The sequence below is a fragment of the Giraffa tippelskirchi genome, chromosome 10 (assembly GCF_054371585.1).
Source record: "Giraffa tippelskirchi isolate mGirTip1 chromosome 10, T2T-mGirTip1v1.2.pri, whole genome shotgun sequence".
Taxonomy (NCBI): domain Eukaryota; kingdom Metazoa; phylum Chordata; class Mammalia; order Artiodactyla; family Giraffidae; genus Giraffa; species Giraffa tippelskirchi.
In genome coordinates this window covers 76,539,309-76,561,613 of record NC_137284.1, presented here as the reverse complement: position 1 = coordinate 76,561,613, position 22,305 = coordinate 76,539,309, and the positions used below count along the sequence as shown (strand labels likewise).

The following is a 22,305-nucleotide window of genomic DNA, read 5'->3' as shown; positions in this document are numbered from 1 at the left end:
AATCCCAGATCTACTACTTAGAAACCATCTTAGAAATGCTGCTTAATCTCTCTGAACCTCAGATTCCTCATTTATTAAACAAAGGTGGTAATAGTATGTGCTTCATGGAGTTACTGGAATTATCAAATGGACTAATTGATGACAAGTGCTTAATAAGTTACCTGGCTAATAATTAATCCTAAATAAATATTAAACATGATTGTTATTACTAGCATATCAAGCAGATACATTCTCCCTAAAATATACAGAGCCAATGATTATCAATCTGAATATAACAGATTGTTGATCCTGTTTCACAAACTTTATTGTGTTCTCTATAGCATACAATTTCCACTTGTTTTTAAATTTTATAATCTTTCTGATGGTACACCTCAGACAAGTCATTTATTAATTGGAAATAAGAGTTGTGGGGAGCAGAAGAGTTGTGGGGAAAAAGTGTTGTGGGTTATTTATCTTATTGAAACATTTCATAGTTTATCTTCTTATACAGAAAAAATGAAGGCCAAGTAAGCTCAAAGAATTTCTATTTACTCAGAAGGAATGACATCATTATCAATGACAAAAACACATTGTATCGTAGGTTAAAGAAAAGTTTAATACCCATGAGCAGTCAATAAGTACTTGCATAGTCAACCTTGTTTAATTCCTTATTATTGTTTGGGGTAAATGGATACTGCATGTTATGAAGAAAAATGTGATGACAGAAAACAAATGATCCTCACATATGCACACCCTGCTGGAGTGCAAGGAGTTGTGGCAGCAGCACATCACAGAAGGACGCAACACAAGAGACAGGTTCCTACAATTACATGCAAATTGAAAACTCTATGTTAGTTTTTGTTCACAAATGAAATAATTTGTATTATTATTAATGTCCTGAGTATTCAATCTACTCAGAACATTTACTAAATAAAGATGCCATAAATTCTTATATAAATGATCCTTTCCTAAGTTAATATCCCCCCCCACTAATCCTTCAACCCTGTATTAATCTTTGTGGTAAATCCAGATTTGTATATGAGTCTGCATAAAGGGGAAGCTATAGAGTACTCTCCAGCTTCTTGCTCTTTTCCAAAATTTCCCAACATTTTGGAATAGAATATATGACCCCTCTGGTTCCAAACTGGGAAAGGAGTATATCAAGGTTGCATATTGTTACCCCGCTTATTTAACTTATATGCAGAGTATATCATGAGAAATGCCAGGCTGGATGAAGCGCAACCAGTTCATGAAGATCCAACTAGCCTATCCTAAAGGAAATCAGTCCTGAATATTCATTGGAAGGACTGATGCTGAAGCTGAACCTCCAATACTTTGGCCACCCGATGCAAAGAACTAACTCATTGGAAAAGACCCTGATGCTGGGAAAGATTGAAGACATGAGGAGAAGGGGACAACAGAGGATGAGATGATTGGATGGCATCACCGACTCAATGGACATGAGTTTGAGCAAGCTCTGGGAGTTGGTGATGGACAGGGAAGCCTGGCGTGCTGCAGTCCACAGGGTCGCAAAGAGTTGGACATGACTGAGCAACTGAACTGAACTGAGCTGAACTGATATGACCCCTCTGGGATAGAACATGTGGTTACCTACCGTTTAAAAGATTAGAGAATATACACAAGGCTCCCACTGGCTATCCATAGCAGAGTAAAGATTAGAATATCAAACAAGAAAACACCTAGGTTTTTGTTTAAATCAGTTGAACAAATGTCTCATGTACAATCTCAAAGAACATTTCATTCTTCTATAATTTGTTTGCAGATCACCTGAAGTGGAACCAACAACTCATATTTCCCCAACCTCTTCCACTACCCCACCCCCAACCTTCAGCAAATGCACTCATTACAGACAGGAGGAAATCTGTTAATTATTCCTATTGCAATTCCTTTGAAAGAGCTTTGGACTGAAATGAGATGATTCCAAACATCAACAAACAAACTCCAACAATAACTCTAGAGTACATTATTTAACAGAGGTGATAAGATGAACTGGCTGGATATTTTCTGTTTCTACAGTATTCAAGTCTCTCTTTCCAGTGGATGAAGAAGGAGGGAAAGGAGAAATAGCTGCAGGACCCATTTGTGAGCACTGGCATTCATAAAATTCTTTGCACGCAGAAGCTGAATCTGAACATCTGAGTTTCTTAGAGTTTTGCATGTAAACATGAGTATCAGTGCCAATTCTGTACTATGTATAAAGAGAAGAAAAGGGAATAAGATTAAATGACTTCTGGATACACTCCATTTCCTCAATAAGTATTTAAAGTATTCTGGAAAATCAGATATTTAGAATATTTAAACATTTATGTAAGCCAACCAGCTTTCCTTCCTTAGTTCAAGAAAGAAATATTAAAAGCTGGGAAACTAAACTCTTCAAGCAGTAGAACATAGGCTCTGGAGCCAGATTGCCCAGTTTCATACCCTAGATGTATCATTTATGACCCACACACCCTGTGTCAGCCTCTAAACCTCAGCTTCAGTTGCCTCATCTATAAAATGGGAATAGTAATAGTACCTTCCTGATAGGATTGTTGGGAGGGCTGAAATGAGATCAATCGGTTATAGTGCTTAGCATAGAGTCTGGAACATCTTAAGCCTGGGCTCTTTTAGCTGTTGTTGTTATCCACTTCACCATCACAGGACCCAGTACTGGTGGAGAAAGAATGAGGAGAGTGACCATTCACAACCAACCTCTTACATAACATCAACAACAATAACTGCAGTCTGTGCTAATCTATGTTTCTCCACTACCAGAGAAAATAAAATCACCTTAAAGTCTGTTCACAAGAGTTACTAAATAAAGTCCCTCCACAAGGTGAGAGGTTTTGTGTGTACTACTCCCAATTAGTAGGACACTCATTTAAAGTTAGAAAATTGAATCACAGGTCTGCTGCTACTGCTAAGTCGCTTCAGTCGTGTCTGACTCTGTGCGACCCCATAGACAGCAGCTCACCAGGCTCCGTCGTCCCTAGGATTCTCCAGGCAAGAATACTGGAGTGGGTTGCGATTTCCTTCTCCAGTGCATGAAAGGGAAAAGTGAAAGTGAAGTCGCTCAGTCATGTCCGACTCTTAGCGACCCCATGGACTGTAGCCTACAAGGCTCCTCCGTCCATGGGATTTTCCAGGCAAGAGTACTGGAGTGGGGTGCCATTGCCTTCTCACAGGTCTAATTGTTCCAAAAGGATATATATTGCCTAAACAAAATAATAAGTGCATTAGAACTCAATATCACAGTGAAATTAGTTGTTATGAACACTTTCATAAGCAGTAGATAATAAACACATTTCTCTGCTTTCAAAGAATAAGATGCTGTGCTGTAAATAAATCATTACATTACATCAAAGGTACTAAAATCAACAATCACCTGATTATCATTGGCAAGCCTTGTTTGAACTCCATTTTTTCCCTAATTAAATGAGAGGAGAGAGTAAAAGAAATCTTTGCAAAATGTCCCTCGTACAATAGAGTTTCTAACTGTAGGGGGTAGAATGATGCATCCATTTCCACTTACTGTATTAGGGAATGACTAAATTACTTGTAGCTCCCTTTCTGCACACACACTTATGAGTAATGATATAATTTTCTAAATCACATAAAAATACATAAACAGGATTCTGTATCATTCTATTCTGTATCATTCTCATTTTTTATGAGAATTCATGTGGATGCTAACTTTATAGAATATTTAAGAGACTATTTAATTAAGCTTTCTTAGTTCTGTTACAATTCAGGCTATTTAGCTGCATTATACATATTTTTAGCTCTGACCTAATAGAATAGACATGTTTTGCTGTGTTTTGTCATCTATATTCAAAACCCGAAATCTTAAAAATTCACTGCTTCTCAGCTTGCTCACAACTTTCTCTTATAAAATAAAGCTTTTATTCCAAGTTTTAATATTTGAGTCATTTTAAGGTTCCTTTTTAAATGTTGAGTAGCCATCAGACTAGCAATGTAAATTTTATTTAAATTGATTTTATATCTTCATCACCACTCTTTATAAAAAAATCTCATCTTATTACTAGAGATAATGTATGTGTCAAAAAAGAAGCCTCAAATGCACTTCCTGTGCACTTGACAGGGTGACAAAATATTTCTCCTATCCTTTCCTAATTGAGCTTCAGTACAAAGGAGGACATTATAATAATATTAATAATAGTTACATGGATATTTGTAGGTACTGTGTAACCCTTCAGTCCATTTTCCCAGACAATAGTGGCTACAAAGAGGCTTCAAAATAGAACATCGCACAATATGAATGCCACTTTTTTCTATCTTACATTTTAAAAACATCATTGAAATCAGAAAGTTCATTTACAAAGGACTGGCAGTTGCAATCACAGCAATAATGTAGTGCTGAGAAAAAAAGGGTAATTGGTTTGGTAAAGATCGCTTTCCATTACACCATAAAGCACTACACAATAGGAAAGGTCGCCAATTAAGCAATCATGAATACCAAGTACTGAAGCTGATGAAAATAGGGCAGTGGTTTAAATAGATTTGCAAGCAATTTACCTTTTCACAATGTTGGCAATCTGATGCAATTTGCTTGCAATTTTGTCTGCTTTCAGTAGCACTCGAAGCTGACACTACACAGACCAAATGGCAAAGAGGCCCTGCATAGAAAATGTAAAACTATCTTGGCTGCATCAGGAAACCAGAATGGTGGTTCATCAGGAAAATTACAACAATTAACATAAGTGCTGCAAAAATCAACACTTTAAATGTCACACTCACTAGTCTGTCCAAAGACTGTAAAAGTACCATCCCCATTGCCGGACTAACAGTAAATATGAAGCAATCACCACCAAACCTTGGGGCTGATGGCTTTACAATTGATGTGACATTCTCTGAGTGATAAAATAGCCTCTCATTTTACAAAAGTAAGTATTTTTCTTTTCTAGACTTAACCTGGATTATGTCAACACAAAATTTACGTTTAATTTTTTTTCAAATTTTTCGACAAAGCCATTCCATGCCAGTGTGGGTATAGTTGGTCTTGACATTTAAAAAATAACTTTATATTTCAGAGAATTAGAGCCAAGTTGATAAAAAATAATCCTTCCTCAAATATCGATCTGCTGCTTTCAAATGTAAATCATGGTCCAGATTTATGTCGAAAGCTGTTACACTATGTGAGGTACAGTGTCTGACTAGAACCTATTTTATCATCTTAGAGAGGGCTCCAAAAAGGCATTCGTGGATATTCCCTTGAGGACTGGCTGGAATTCCAGATGCCATCACATATCTATATCAATGTATTCTCAGCTAAAAGTTAGACACTTTGAAAATAATTGATAACTTCTGCTTTGGCCTCCATGTTTTGAGAAGCTATAAATTTGTCAGGCTTTGAGAATTGGCTTATAGTGTAAACCTAATGATTTCTCAGTGAACTGGGAGGATCCAGTGATGAGAAAACAAGAGTGGAGTGTCAGAAAGTCTAAGTTTAATTTTCATCTCTATACTGGCTGACTGTGAGAGTTATTTTAGGGCTCTGTCTACTGAGGGCCCATCTTTTAGTTTTGAGTGAAATGACTGATTGTTTGGGTTTAAGAACAAAGTTGGATTTCTCCCCTCATGAACATTCCTGCCTTTGCTTGGGTTTAGACACCATAATTTCCACAGTAGCAAAGAAATAAGAGTATCAGACACATGTACATGATACGCTCACAGTTTAAGAGTAAATATTTTTACTATGGATTTAGTGAAAAGATCCATTGTGATAACAGCCACTACAGCTTTTATTGCACAATGGGGCTCATCCTTTACTTTTACTCTGTAGAAAATCATTTCTTAAACAGAAATTCAAACTTGGCCTGTAGAACCCAGATGTGTCCTTAACTATGTGACCTAACATTCTGTGGTGACTTATGACTCTGGGATTCTTCCCCTGATGATCCCTCATGTCATCACTAATGAGGCATTTCATTCTGTTGAGAGTTACTCTCCCCAAAAGTTTTATCAGCTGCCTCTCACATGATCATCTTAAGCAACATCAACAAGGAATACTCTGCTGACAGGGTCTCTGGTGATGTTGTCCACACTGCCCAATGAAGGTTGCCCGCAAGAGCCGAGGCACTGTCCAGAGTGCTGGGGCCAAATGATGGCCATGCTAGTTCTGGAAGCTGATGACTGCTCATCTGAAGGTTGAGAGGTTAGCCAATCCTCTTATAAGGGTTTACATATTCTGCAAAGTGAAGCTTGAAGAAAGAGGTAATGATTCTCTACCTGGTTTTAGGTGGCCTGAGTGCAACCATTTTCTGAAGGGATGCATGCATTTGATATCTATTTTCTGAAAAACTTGGAGAATAAGTCACACCAGGAAGGGAGTGACCTTCTGTTGCCATCTGCAACATGACAGGGATGATTCTATGAAAGGAGGCATCAGCAATCTCCAGAGTAAATTACAGGCTTGGAATAGCAATAAGACATTTGCTGTCTCACCAACACGAAATACTCAAAAGTTTGTTAAGACTGCTTCCAGAGAAACAAACACTGAAAAGAATTAGCTATTTTTTCCTCTGTGTGTGTGTGTGTGTCAAATGCAGCATGATCAAGGGAATGGTATACAGGAGGGTGGAGAGAGAAACTATCGTTAATTTTGATAAATGTAATGACCTGTGGGTTTTTTTTTTTTCTCAGCTGTTGATTGGTACCACTGAAAACAATTATTACTGGTTAATTTAGTTGTTGGCATAGTGCATAGTAAATATTTCTGTTGTATCATTCTTTATCAACTGAAGAAAAAGCCTTTGATTTTATTTATCAAGTTAGTCAAAATCCCACACGGCAACTATATGATCATAAAGCAGATAGTGTCAGAATCATCAAAACTATTTCAAAGTCTTCTATTATAATCCTCATGGTCTATCTTGCAGAAAGATTAGCATTTACTGGAATCCTGGCCTCAGAAACTTGGATTTAAAAGATAAAATTTCCTAAAGAGGTTTCAGAAGCCTTACTAGTTTGGGTTGAACTACATATATATATTGAGTAGACTTGCCCAATCAAACATAAAAGCATGAATCAAATACCATGCAAATTCTTATGAAACTATTGGACTTGCCACCATCAAGCAAGCAAAATGCATAAAAATCATAGTCCCTTTTTGGAAACAATGCCATTTATCCAAATAAATAATCTTAGTCTTCAAAGTATTTTAAAAAGACAAGTAATAATATTTATAAATAAAATAAATGTGAAATATGTTTAAAATATGAAAAGAGATTTCCTTGAGTGGCAGTTATGCAACTACTTTGAGGTCAGATATGAATTGAATTTTGGCTCTGCTATTTACTAGCTGTGTAGCTCCAGGCAAATTATGTAATCTCTCTGAGTATAAATTCTATCATCTGTAAAATAGAGATACTAAATCTTACAGAGCCTGTGAGCAGTAAGAATATTGCATGGGAAGTGACATATACTATATGTTTAAATAAAGATCATCAACTGTTATTTAGTTGGGATTTTTTTCTATGCATTTCAAATGCAGACACTGTATTCATGGGATAAAAATGGAAAATATCTGCTATATTCAAATGAACAGCATAACTTGTATTAAAATTTTTAATATGCAGTAAAATTAAAATCTTCTAATGTGTCTTTTTTTTAAAAAAAAGAAAATACATTACTCAAAAGGTATTTTTCAAGTCAGTGAAAGCACAGTGTAATTCTCTGTCTTTTGGTGATTTATTATTACAAAGTAGTTTTCAAAATAGAATAAACACAATTCCAAAACCTTACCATATGTATAAAAATGTAAATTCTTTATTTTCTTTAAAATCCACAAAATAGAGCATAACTTTTCTGTTCTTATAGTACTTCCTATACTCTTGGTTCTTGACAAACCTACATACCAGTGTGGAAAACTCTAGAGAATGCCATGCAAAAGCACAGGGAGACAGAAGAAATCAAACATGAGGAAGCCCAGTCTGTTCCAGAGCATCTCTGAACCTCCAAACAGGATGGCAACCCAAATTCACATTCTGAACAAGCTGGGAGCAGTCCAAGACCAGCAGGACTTACAGTGTCTTCCTGGGATCACAATTCTGAACACTTCAGGAACTCTGGGTAGCTCTATTGGGAGTTTGGCCATTCTGCACTTTAGTGGGATGCTGGGAGATGTTTCCAAGGCCATCCCATACCTACAAGACACCTCAAATCTCTGAAACAAGCCTTTCTCCCAGCTGACTTGTGGTGGCTGTCTCCAGGTAGCTGGGGACACCAGTAAGTCCTCATGGTTCCTGGAACTTGGTCCTAGTGAACACTTGCACCCAGACACCTATCCCTGCTTTGGAACACTTACAATCCGAGCCTAATTACATTCATTCAAAAAACAGTTATTGAGTGCCTGTTATGAACTGTACTTTATGGGATACATAGTAATGAATTGTCTCTGTCTCTAAGGAGCTTATAGTCCAATATAAGAGATAAGAGGTATTCTGGTATACAAATATCTAAATAAAAGATTAGAAATGGCAAGTACCATAAAAGAAATGCAAAATGTCAGTTGTGGAGAAGAGACAGATGATGCAAGTAAAATCATAGTATTAATATAAAGTATACTAATTTCACTAAATTTTGCACTTTCCTTTAAACTGGGGTTAATACTATTAGAAAAGCTGGTATTTGAGACCATACTTAAAGACCTTATAAGGTAAGTTTTGGATGGATAGGGAAAGTATTTCAAGGTGAAAGAAAACTCATAAGAAAGAAGGAAAGGAAAGGAAGGGAGCGAGGAAGCCCACCTCAATCAGAAAAATCAACTCTAGTTTAGCTAGGATGCTAAAACAAAAACATTCAGAATTCTACATGTGATCTTGTGTGAGTTCATCTAAAAAATACTGAATTCTCTGGGTAAATAAGTTCCCCCATTTATAACTTTATGCATTAAGCATTTTATAAAGCTTGTCATCAATTACTAAATTTTAGCATACATTGTAATTATACCTCACATATGCTTGGGAATAATAATAATCCTGTACTTGAATTATCTTGAAAGGATGATACCAAGTCAGAAAAAAGCTGATTTTTCATTCTTCGTAGGTCAAATCACATTCTAAAATCTGATGTTGTAATCTTACATATTCTTTATCTTTCAGGTTGAATGTGAACTTGTCCCCAGGCAATGCAGCTCATATAAAAGGCTGTAACAGAGCAAATGAGGATTTCACCAGCTCAGGAACACTTTGAACTGCACTTTCCAGTTTACTGCTAGCTTGAGCAGGAAGTTATGATTTGTGTCCATCCACAGATCAATGAAAGTTTTTATTGATATTGGAAAACCCTATGTACGCTGGACTAATAAACCCGATAAAATCATATCTTTTGGTTTCAATTTCAGATACCAATTGTATTCCATTGGTATCTGTCCATAGCCACAAAATATTTAGCTATGAAATTCCCACTTTCAGAACACTTTGATCCTTTTTAGTACCTAATCATACAGTATATGTCACATCTGCAAAATCAGCTGAGAGCTACCCCTATTCAAAACAAACAAAACAGAAATGAATTCTTCAGAAGCTACAGATAACCCTTCGTCACCACAGATGGTGACTTCAGGATTCTAAGAGTCTTTCAAATGAAGATCTCAGTGCCAGGATTATCGAATGTCATAGACCTAACAGGTCTCACAGCTTCGCTGCTGTTGAACTACTTCATGTCTCAGCTCCCAAGTTTGGTGGGAATTAAAATATTGCACAGATGGGACTATAACTGACCATAGCCTGCTCCATTGTATGTCCAACCATCTCTAATTACAGCAACAAACGAGAGGAAGAGATTTGAAAGGGCAGGTGACGGGAGAGGAGAGGAACCTGGTTTGACTTAAACAGCACAGGATCCCTCACCATCAGGCCTGATGTACATCAGCCTGACAGCTAATTAGGGTAGACATGAATTTTTCCAATGTAACAGATGTTCGCTAATCAGGCCAGATTTGGAGCCCTTGTGCCAGCAACATTTCATGCACAATTTAACTATCTAAAAGGAATAAACTACTTAATGCATTGTACTGAAGGCACAGCTGTTTCACAATCAGAAAATTTGCTGTCAAAGATGTTCTCTTTAAAACTGACATGTTTTTATATAACTCTGATGGGGTGTTTCTAATGTATTAATAGTTGTCAGCAAGAGCTGCTGTCATCATCAAGAAATAAAATATTTCTGAAGGTATATTAAAATGAACAGACTCTTTCCTCTTCCCCCAAAATCCATTCAGATAATTTAACTAGGTTGAATGTGGTCTGCTAAGTTCCAAAATACATTTGAAACAAAGAATATCAATGCATTTTTTTCAATTTATTCTAAATTTAAGACAAAAACCATGTCTGTGCTTTGTTTTTGGTTTAAAGACTTAAAACAATTATAGGTCCACATTTAGTTACAAAGCTGGAATTTTTTATCATTCTAGTTTTATGTAAATACACTAGGGGGACCATCATTACCACATCAAAAATGTTTTATTGGGTAAAATGAAGGTCTGACATCTTCATAAGCACAGACTAATTTGGTTAAGAATGAAATGGGGATTCCTTTCTCTCTCTACCCCCTTCTTTACTCCTTAAGTACTAACTGACCTTTTATTATAAGAAAAGTCCTAAATATGAATTAAAACTTTATTTTCTTTGACAGTTTAGTTTTACAACTTATTTTTATTTTTAAAATGATACAGCAAAATAATATTTAATACCCTATAAATGAGCTTCCCAGGTGGTGTCAGTGGTAAAGAACCCACTTGCCAATGCAGGAGACATAAGAGATGCTGATCTGACCCCTAGGTCGGGAAGATCCCCCAGAGGAGGTCATAGCAACCCGCTCCAGTATTCTTGCCTTGAGAATCCCATGGATAGAGAAGCCTGGTGTGCTACAGCCCATAGGGTCACAAAGAGTCGGACATGACTGAAGTGACACATCTTATGAATATTGAAAAGTTCACATCATTTAAAAATATAGCTTTGTAAATCTTAAAAGTCTGTATTTGAAAGAGACATTAAATAGCCAGTGACTTAAAAATTCCACAATGTAGACAGTTTTTAGGGTAATGTGTATTGTCTACTTAATTTAGCAATTTGCTTATTTTAGTAACATTTTTAGTAGTTTTTCCAACCATTTTATGACACAGTTTGGGTACATTCTTTTCAACCAATACTGGTATTGGTGGAACTCAGTATCATGAATTACACCTTATCTGGAAAAAATATGCTTTATCTGAAATAATATAGTTTCTATGGTGACTAGGGTACAATTGACCCTTTCTCCATGTGCTGGCCCAAGTGCATCTGTGACTCCTTAAAGGTACTATATTGAATTAGCTCAGATCTCTGGGTAAATTCAAGAATATCATCTTTAAAATCAACTTAGGTAAAGAACTACTTTCAGCACTGGTAAGGTTGTCTAGGAGTCTCTGCTGTGACTTGAGTACATAATTTTTGTATTATGTTTTCCTGATGTGATGACTTATCCACAGGAAACTGGCTATAGAACAAATGTTTAAAAAGAGTTTTCATATTTGTGTTTCATAACCGTGCAATTTAGCCCTGAGAGATATTAAAAATTAACTTCACCAAAGATTAAAAATGAAATGCCTTGATTCTAAATATTACTCTCCCTTTGGATATCTATGTAAGTAGATTGTTTGCTATTGGTGATTCCAATATCTTAAGGACATGATTATTTGAATCTTTAAGATAATTTCATAACTACCAGCAGTTTTTTTAACATGGGGCTCCTTTTGAATTAAACTGTACAAAAACAGCTCTTAAAAATAATAAATCTCTAAAATATCACCCATTTCATCTTTAAATAATTCAACTTTGTACATAAGTATTTTATAGGATAATCTGATGTTTTAAATATTATGTATAAATTTAGATTTCACTTAGAATAAAATTCATACTCTTTACTACAATCTACAAAACTCCACCTTATCTGGCCTGCCAATGTCATTGCACATTGCTTGCTCTTTGCTCACCATGATCCAACTAACATTGATCTGAACACACCAAAATCTTTCTCTCTGCAAGCCATTTTTACTTGCTTCTTTCAGTTAGAATGTCATTCTATTCTTGCCATGTCTGCCTCCTTATCCTCACTCAGGAATCAGTTTAAAAGGAATTTATTCAAAGAAAACTTTCCTGACAACCCTAATTAATCTTGCCATTCCTCTAACCTCTACCGTATCACTCTGCTTATTTTCCATAGTACTCATCCAAATAAAAAAATAATAATTTGCTTATTTATTTTCTGTCTACCCACCTCCTCAAATCTGCTAGAACTGTGACAATCAATACAGCACCACTAGCCACTTTTGGCTATTGAAGTTTCAGTTAATTTAAATTAAACAAAAGTTCACAAAATTTAAAAATACAATTAAATCAAACTTCATTCCTCAGTTGTTTCAAAAGCACAGATACAGAACATTTTCATTCCATGGAAATTTCTACTGGACTTGCTGGTCTAGAATATAATTTTTGAGAGGAAAAAAAGCTCTGGTCAATGACTAGAATAGCAACTGATCCATAATAGTTCTTAATTAGTTAAATGGATGGATGGATGGATAGGTGGATGGATGAGCGAACTTCAATTTACATATAATCAGTGAGAAGTATGACATTCCAGTTAATATAATACTATGGTTTCTACTCAATCTTCTATTCCTAATATTAATTATTTGAATAAGATGAGATAAAGCAAGATGACACTAAGGTATATCTAATATGGTTTCATCTTTTTTTGAAAGTACTCAAGAAAGAAATTCCCATGTTGACCTGAACTAGAACCATAGGATCAAAAAGGTCCCTTGAGAATCAAAGGAGCCTTAGGCTTTAGACCACAGCTAATTGAACAGTAGAAATAGCAGGAGCTTGAACTCTGGTAAATGCAAAGTAGAAACAGTGGCAGATTTTATTTTCTTTGGCTCCAAAATCACTGTAGATGGTGACTGCAGCCACAAAATAAAAAGACACTTGCTCCTTGGAAGAAAACCTATGATAAACCTAGACAGCATATTAAAAAGCAGAGACATCACTTTGCCAACAAAGGTCTGTAGACCCAAAGCTATGGTTTTCCCAGTAGTCATGCACGGATGTGAGAGTTGGACCATAAGGAAGGTTGAGCACCAAAGAATTGATGCTTTTAAATTGTAGTGTTGGAGAAGACTCTTGAGAGTCCCTTGGACTGCAAGGAGATCAAATCAGTCAATCCTAAATGAAATCAACCCTGAATATTCACTGGAAGGACTGATGAGGTAGCTGAAACTCCAATACTTCGGCCACCTGATGCGATGAGCCGACTCGTTTGAAAAGACTCTGATGCTGGGAGAGATTAAGGGCAGGAGAAGAAAGGGGCAACAGAGGATAAGATGGATGGATGGCATTACCAATTCAATGGACATGAGTTTGAGCAAACTCTGGAGATAGTGAAGGACAGAGAAGCCTGGCATGCTGCAGTCCATAGGGTTGCAAAGAGTTGGACAGGAGTTAGTGACTGAACAACAATGAATGCAAGCTCAAATCATAACTCTGATATTTACCAGATGATGATGATGATCATCATCATCATCATTTTGAAGAAATGATCTTTATTTGCCCTATATGTAAAACAGAAAAGGATATAACTTCACAGGATTTTTCAAAGATTAGATGTCTTGTGAATGCTTGGCTTAGGTGCACACTAAATGGCAACTATCACTATAAATTTCCTTGAATTAATGGCATGATAGCAATTAGACCTTTGGAAATCCTGATATATCTTATAGCATTATAGCATAATATCTAATAGCATATAGCATTCTCTAGCATTATTCTTCAATTCAGAAATTTTAGAACTGAAGCCCTACTCATAAGTAAACACTGTCATGACTTTTAGATGCTTGTCACAAGTGTTGCACTCAGAATGGGAGGTAGAAAGTAGTTAGGCCTGTGGATGAAGGTTATGGGTAGAACAAAACATGCTGAACAGAGAAGCAGCTACTGACTAGACTGCTCCTGAAACAGACTGGCTCATGTTTAAAAAATTTTTTTTAAATCCTTGAAAGTATAAAAGATTTCTAAGGCTCAATAAAGTATGTAATTTGTATATAGTATCTAACTCATCACAAACAATAGTTAGCTACTGTTAAGCTTAGGAAGCAGAAAAAAATGGAACCAATAAGATCAACAGAAGGGTGGTCCCAGTTTTTATATGTTTTTCTGTTGATTTGAAAAAAGGGTAATTTTATAATGTCATCAGAGACAATGAAACTCCACAACCTTTATTACAGTTTCCCTTAGAAAGAGTGTTAGTGGAGGATCAGTCTGCAGTATCAGAATCAATGTCCTCTTAATCTTATAAAAAAAAAATTAGTACATGGTACAAACTTGGAAAGGACTAAATTTTAAATTAGAATATGAGTATAAAATGAGAACTTCAATTGCAAGTGTATTTATCTGATTTTCTACATTTCCAAAAGCTTGCGGGTTTTGTTTTTAGTCTCTTTCTTTATAATACCCATGTTACTTTAGAGCTTGATCTTATTCCAGGGAAGCAACAGGAAAAAATTCCAACTTAAAGCCCTAAAAGTGATCACTCTTAAGTACCCATGATTCTTCAGGGTATTTGAAATTTATTTAGTTTAGAATGAAAATACAAAACATTAAATATTTTCTTGAATGGTAAATTGAGTAGCATCTTTTCTGTTTGTTTGGTTTCTTCCAAGACTGAAGCCAAAAATAAACAGAATGGTCTACATTACAATAATCTGGAATCAATCAGTGTTATTAGGGACTCAACATTATTGCTAAATCACATTTAAAGACTGAACATCTCTGATGTGAACCTTTGTGTGATGTAGGTCTAGGAACTGGAATAGAAAAACACTACTTTCCTGTAAGGAGCTAAGAGTTCATATTTGTGTGACATCCTCATATTTCTGAAACAAAATTTTAAACACTTCTTAGCCTACTACAGAGGAAAACATACATGAGTAATAAACTGATTGAACAGTAATTTGGAGGTAAAACTCTGCCTTAAGAAGAATTTGTTGAGGAATATTTTGGAAGAATTTTTGTAAGATGCCTGTAGCAGAGTATATATTCTACAGCAAAAAAAAAAAAACCCTGAGGGGCAATTCATTCCTTTTTGATTTATAGACAATAAGAAAGGATGATTTTTTTAAATGCTTTACCATCATTTTTACAAAAAACCTTGGAATAAGAAAGATACAGAGCCATGTTCATGCACCTTTTGCCCTTTGTTTCAAGAGCAAGCTTTTCTGGGCCCACTTTCAGCACAAATGATATTTTTTGTTTATTAATTTCATATACTTGTCCACTACTTGCTGTTATCACTTTACATTCATTTGCAAGATTTAATCTCTCTCCTCCTAGCCTCCTCTTCACTTTCCTCCTATTATCTGGAAACATATACAGTGATTATGCATGGTAAAATGAGGGCCTCCAAATGAAATAAAATGGAAAATTAGCAACAGACACAAAATAAACAGGCAAGTGAAAAACAAAGCAAAACAAAAATGCTAGGCTGAAGTCTCAGACATGGTTTGGTATGATACTAGATTGTTCTCTTCACAGTCTAAGGGCTTGTCTTCCTTGACTATAAAATGAGGGCATCTCAATATCACAGCCTAATGGTTCAGGTCTACCCCTGAGGGATCTTTCGGGTATTTCTCAGTCATGACCTCTAGATAAATCAGTGTTAATGGCCTCTTGTCATTTGTATTTCCCTGCTGATGAGTTTCCTCTTTCCCTTTCCCTATTATCCTTTGAGTGGCTAGTTTCTTTGGACTTTTGTCTTTCTGCATGTGGGGGTTAATTTTGGCATTTCATTCTCCCTTCTCATTCTGTTAAGTATCTTATTCTCTTTTTAAACTTACTTCCAGCATTATTTCTCCGTGTGCCTTCTAGGAATATTTAGCTCATTTTTAAAGCAAAGGCATGTCAACCTTGAATAACAACACAATCGTTTTAATGTCTGGAACTTTTCCTCCACACACAGCAAGTATCAAAGCTTTGACCACAGGGCAGAGAACACATCAAAAATACTATTCCTCCTGTGATTTCCAATTCTCCCCCTATTGCAATGCACGGAAAACGGTATGGGCAGAGACTCTCTTAGCGATTTTACTCTAGGACCACAGCTTACAAAATTAACTGCTGGCAGAGGAGAAAAAGAAGCAAATACAAAACCCGAATGCCTGAAATGAATTAATAGCTAATAACTGAAGTACTGAAATGCTGAATGAGGTAGAGGCAAATTCTTAAAAAAAAATCATTAATACATCTTTATAATTTAAAAATCAACAAATATTAAAATATACACAGTGAAGGCACTTCCTTCTATCACTGTCTCCATTTGTCACTTCCTAAAACCTTCCACACAGAGTACAATTTTTATTATTTGCATAATTCATTTGTATAATTCTTGCATAATTCTTTGTATAAACAATATTATGCAAGATAGAATATATATTTATATTCTTTCTCCTAAAACAAAGGCTTATACACACTGTTCAACACATTGCTTATTTTTCACTTCATATATTTTAGAACTCTATCCATACTGATACACAGAGAAGTTGCCCAGTTATTGTTTTTTGTTTTTTTTTTTAAGTGAAAGTATCAGTCGCTTAGTCGTGTCTGACTCTTTGCGACCCCACGGGCTGTGCCCCATGAATGGCAGCCCACCAGGCTCCTCTGTCCATGGAATTCTCCAGGCAAGAATATTGGAGTGGGTAACCATTCCCCTATCCAGGGGATCTTCCCAACCCAGGGTTTGAACCCAGGTCTCCTGTATTGCAGCAGATTCTGAGCCAACTTCATTTCATATTATTCCAAGGCATAGATATACCATGATTAATTTAACCAGTTCCCTACTGGTGAACATTTTAATTGAGCCAGTCTTTTGCTATGAAAAACAATGTTGCAGGACATAATCTCAAATATATGTGACTTCACATATGTGTAAGTTTATCTATAGGAAAAATTCCCAGAAGGTGGATAGCTAGGTCAAAGTACATATGATTTGTTATTTTGAAAGATAGTGCCAAAATTTTTTTCAGAGATGATGCATCACTTCATAGTGCTATCAGCAATATATAAAATTACCCATTTCCCCACAGGCTTGAAAACAAAATGTTAATAAATTTCTGCATTTTGGAAGTTTGGAATTTTGATTACACACTCTGATAAATTATGATATCTTGGTGTGGTTTTAATTTACTTTTATATTGAGTGAGGTTGTGCATTTTTTTCATGTTCAAGGGCTATTCCTTTTCTATAAAATGCTATTCAACTCTCTCTTTTTAAAAAAAAAAACTGAGTTTTAAACCATTTGTAGAGTGTCTGTACATATTAGGGCAATTAGCTATTTCATTGATGTGAAATTACTTTTCTGTTTTGTTGTTTTTCTCTGGATTTGTTTATTGTTTTTGCTTTGTTTCCATTCATAAGTTTAACAATTATTTTCTAAAAATGTATCTAAATTTTTACTATGGTGTAAAGGCTTTAGTCATAATTAAAAAGGCCCTTTCCATTCCAAAGTTGTAAAGGGATTTTTAATGCTGTCCTCTATTATTATGGCTTCATTTTTTAAATCTTTGAAACTTTTGTAGATAATCCTAGAGTATGATATGAAGAAAGGATTAAATTTAACATTTTTCAGATGGCCTTACCATTGTCCCAGCATGACTTACTGACTAATACACCTTTTCTCTCAATGACTTGAGAGAATAAGTCATTATTCTTCGGCAAATAAGCTTCTTATACTATGGGGGGGTGTCTTTAGACTTTTTGTTTTATTGGTCTGTACAACTACTTTGTATTTAGCTAGAGAGAGCTTTCATGCTTTTTTTCTAATTGTCCATGATTTAGCCATTCAGAACTACAGTTGACCCTTAAATAACATTAGTTTGAAATAGTATTTTTCAATGTGTGTGTATACGTATGTGCGTGTACTGAGTTATGTCCGACTCTTTGCCACCCCATGGACTGCAGCCCACCAGGCTCCTCTGTCCATGGGATTTTCCTGGCGGGAATACTGCAGCAGGTTGTCATTTCTACTCCAGAGGATCTTCCCAACCCATGGATTGAAACTATGTCCCTTGTTTCTCCTGCATTGGTAGGCGGGTTCTTTTACCACTGTGCCACCTGGGAAGCCCAGTATTTTTCAATAGTAAATACTACAGTACTACACAGTCCATGTTTAGCTGAATTTATTGATGTGGAAGAACTGATAATATGAAGGGCCAAATAAAAGTTACACATGGATTAACCAGCTCACCCCCCACTGTTCAAGGGTCAACTGTACTCACCCTTTTACACCAAGCTTTTCAGCAATGGAGTATCCCAGTTACGCCCATGTCTTTGAATATGCTATTCACCCTGCATGGAATGCTCATTGTGTCATTCTCTGCCTAGAAATCTTGACTTTTAAGACCCAGAGAACTTATAACACTTCCAAGAAATTAAGAACAGAAATGTTCCTATAATAAAAAGTTGGGGAGAGGATAATTATGTGAGATGTAAGAGACGTGGGTTTGATCCCTGGGTCAGGAAGATCCCCTGGAGAAGGGAATGGCTACCCACTCCAGCATTCTTGCCTGGAGAATCCCATGGACAGAGGAGCATGGCAGGTCAGAGTCAGAGCCAATCCATGCAAAGAGTCAGACATGACTGAGCGACTAACACTTTCACTTTGGGCCTCCCTGGTAGCTCAGCTGGTAAAGAATCTGCCTGTAATGCAGGAGACCCTGGTTCAATTCCTGGGTCAGGAAGACACCCTGGAGAAGGGATAGGCTATCCACTCCAGTATTCTTGGGTTTCTCCAGTGGCTCAGATGGTAAAGAATCCTCCTGCAATGCAGGAGACCTGGGTTCGATCCCTCAGTTGGGAAGATCCCCTGGAGGAGGGCATGGCAACCCACTCCAGTATTCTTGCCTGGAGAATCCCCAAGGACAGAGGAGCCTGGTGGGTTACAGTCCATGGGGTCACAAAGAGTTGGACACAACTAAGCATCTAAGCACACATAGTACTCTAAGGATGAGGCTCAAATTCCTTACTATCCCCTCCAAAATCTGACTCTTGTTCATCTATCTGTCTTTGACCTCAACAGCCATCTTCACCCCAACTTCCAACCCTACCTCCTCCACCGTTACTCTGTTTCATCACTAACGACTTCTTTCAGTCCCTTGAATGCTTTTGTGCTCTTCAACATGTTATTCTCTGCAGCTGGAATACTTTCATTATCACCCTATTCCAATTTGCCCGATATCCCCATTCTCCCTTAATCTTTCATCACAGGTCTTTCTGAGGGAAGACTTCCTTGATCACCCCCCACCCCCTCTTACCTCCCTATAGGGACCCTCTGTTTTGCTCTTATGTAAGCCTGTACTCTAGGATTCCTTCTTCCTTCTCACTATACATTGTCCCAGTATGAGTTGGTCCAGCCATGTGCCAATCCCTTCTAATCTCTGTGTGACCTCTCCCTGAACTCTGACCTCAGATGTCTGACTGCCAACTTGACATCTCTGCATGGAGGCCAAATAGGTCCCCATCACTATCTATCTGTCCAAATCTATTATTTTATTTTAATTCTTTTGTTATTAACATTCTAACATAACTCTCCTCCAGGAGATCTTCCGAACCCAGGGATCGAACCGAGGTCTACCCCATCACAGGTGGATTCTTTACATTCTGAGTCACCAGGGAAGCACAAGAATACTGGAGTGGGTAGCCTATCACTTCTCCAGGGGATATTCCTGACCCAGGAATTGAACCGAGGTCTCCTGCATTGCAGGTGGATTCTTTACCAGCTGAGCTATCAGGGAAGCCCAGGGAAGTCCTTATAGTCAAAGCTATGGTTTTTCCAGTAGTCATGTATGGATGTGATAGCTGGACCTTAATGAAGGCTAAATGACAAAGAACTGATGCTTTTGAACTGGTGTTAGAGAAGACTCTAGAGAGTCCCTTGGACTGCAAGGAGATCAAATCATTCAATCCTAAAGGAAATCAATTCTGAATATTCATTAGAAGGACTGATGCTGAAGCTGAAACTCCAACACTTTGGCCACCTGATGTGAAGAGCCAACTCATTAGAAAAGACCTTGATGCTGGGAAAGATTGAAGACAGGAGGAGAAGGGGATGACAGAGGACGAGATGGTTGGATGGCATCACTGACTCAATGGACATGAGTTTGAGCAAACTCCAGGAGATGGTGAAGGATAGGGAAGCCTGGAGTATTGCAGTCCATGGGGTTGCAAAGAGTCGGACATGAAAGAGCAACTCAACAACAACAACATAATCCTGCAGCAAGTCTAATGAATTCTGTCTCTAAAGAATATTCTAAATCTATCAACTTCCCTTGCTTAGAATATGTCAGTAGCCTTATAACTAGATGCCATGCTTCACCACTTGCCATATTCAGCAGACAAAACTAAATTTTTTAAATGCAAATTAGATCAGGCACTGTCCTCAAAACATGGCTTTCCAAAATGGTTATCCATCATACCTTGAACAAAACTCGACTCTTACCCTGCTCAGCTACCTCTTGTACTTCATTTATACAACTCTCTTCTTGCTACTGTCCCCTAGTCATATCACCCTTCTTTATGTTTCTTCTGTCTTAGCATCTGTATCTGATAAGTTTGGACGCATCTGCAAAGACAGAAAACCTCAAATAAAGATGACTTTACACGTATTGGTTATTTTACTCTCAAATAAAAGAGACCCATGGGTAAGTAGTTCAGGCTGGTATGATAGTTCCATAATCATTGGACTCCCAGTCTTTTTCTAACTTGTGGTTCTCCTATCCTCTATACATAGTTCAGACCAGGTAGACTAAGACATTACCTTGAGCTCCAGCCACCATATTCACATTCCAGCCAGCAGGAAGGTTAAAGGCTCCTTTAAAGGTATATATATTTTTGTCCCATGGGCCAAAACATAGTGACATGGCAACATCACCTTTTGAGAGAAGTTGTATTAATAGTTCCTTTTTATTGCTAAGTAGAATTTCATGATACAGATCCACCACCAATCCTTAACCATTTACTCATTGAAGAACATTTGAGTGTCTTGTAGATTCCAGCTATTAGAAATAAAACTGCTATGAATATTCATGTATAGGTTTTAACATGACTATAAGTTTTCATTTCCCCAGGATAAATGTCCCAAAGTATAATACAATTGCTGGCTCATATGATAAGTACTAGTTCAGTTTTGCAATAAATTGTCATGTGTTTTTCTAGTATAGCTGGATCATTTTACATTCCCACCAGCAAAGTATGAGTGATCTAGTTTCTTCACGTCCTAACCAGCTTCTGAGGTTCAGTTCAGTTCAGTTCAGTCGCTCAGTCATGTCCGACTCTTTACGACACCATGAATTGCAGCACCCCAGGCCTCTCTGTCGATCACCAGCTCCCGGAGTCTACCCAAACCCATGTACATCGAGTCGGTGATGCCATCCAATCATCTCATCCTCTGTCGTCCCCTTCTCCTCCTGCCCTCAATCCTTCCCAGCATTAGGGTCTTTTCCAATGAGTCAACTCTTCCCATGAGGTGGCCAAAGTATTGGAGTTTCAGCTTCAACAACAGTCCTTCCAATGAACACCCAGACTGATTTCCTTTAGGATGAACTGGTTGGATCTCCTTGCAGTCGAAGGAACTCTTGAGAGTCTTCTCCAACACCACAGTTCAAAAGCATCAATTCTGCGGCGCTCAGCTTTCTTCACCGTCCATCTCTCACATCCATACATGACCACTGGAAAAACCATAGCCTTGACTAGACGGACTTTTGTTGGCAAAGTAATGTCTCTGCTTTTAAATATGCTCTCGAGGTTGGGCATAACCTTCCTTCCAAGGAGTAAGCGTCTTTTAATTTCATGGCTGCAATCACCATCAGCAGTTGATTTTGGAGCCCCCAAAAATAGTCTGACACTGTTTCCACTGTTTCCCCATCTATTTCCCATGAAGTGATGGGACCAGTTGTCATGATCTTAGTTTTCTGAACGTTGAGCTTTAAGCCAACTTTTTCACTCTTCTCTTTCACTTTCATCAAGAGGCTCTTTAGTTTCTGAGGTTATCACTATTTTTTATTTTAGCCATTCTGATAGATGCATAGTAACATTTCAGTATGGTTTTAATATGCACTTTCCAAATGCTAATGATGTCAACCATTTTTCCATGTGCTTATTTTCCATCTGTATATCCCCTTTTGTGAAGTGTCACTTCATGTCTTTTGCCTATTTTCTGTCTTGCTTCTTTTTTTACTGTTGAGTTTTGAGAGCTTGTACATTTCAAACACAAGCCATT

The 22,305-nt window shown here is 37.0% G+C and overlaps 1 long non-coding RNA gene across 1 annotated transcript in view; it reads right to left on the bottom strand.

The window, feature by feature from the left end:
• Positions 1-576: 576 nt before the first annotated feature.
• Positions 577-22,305, bottom strand: part of LOC145524347 (uncharacterized) — a 202,209-nt gene continuing 180,480 nt past the window's right edge. The window contains exons 3-4 of the long non-coding RNA XR_014067419.1: positions 2,516-2,649; positions 577-799 (exon numbers count right to left, since the gene is read on the bottom strand). This is a non-coding gene — a long non-coding RNA (uncharacterized LOC145524347). The remainder of the gene's footprint in view (positions 800-2,515; positions 2,650-22,305) is intronic.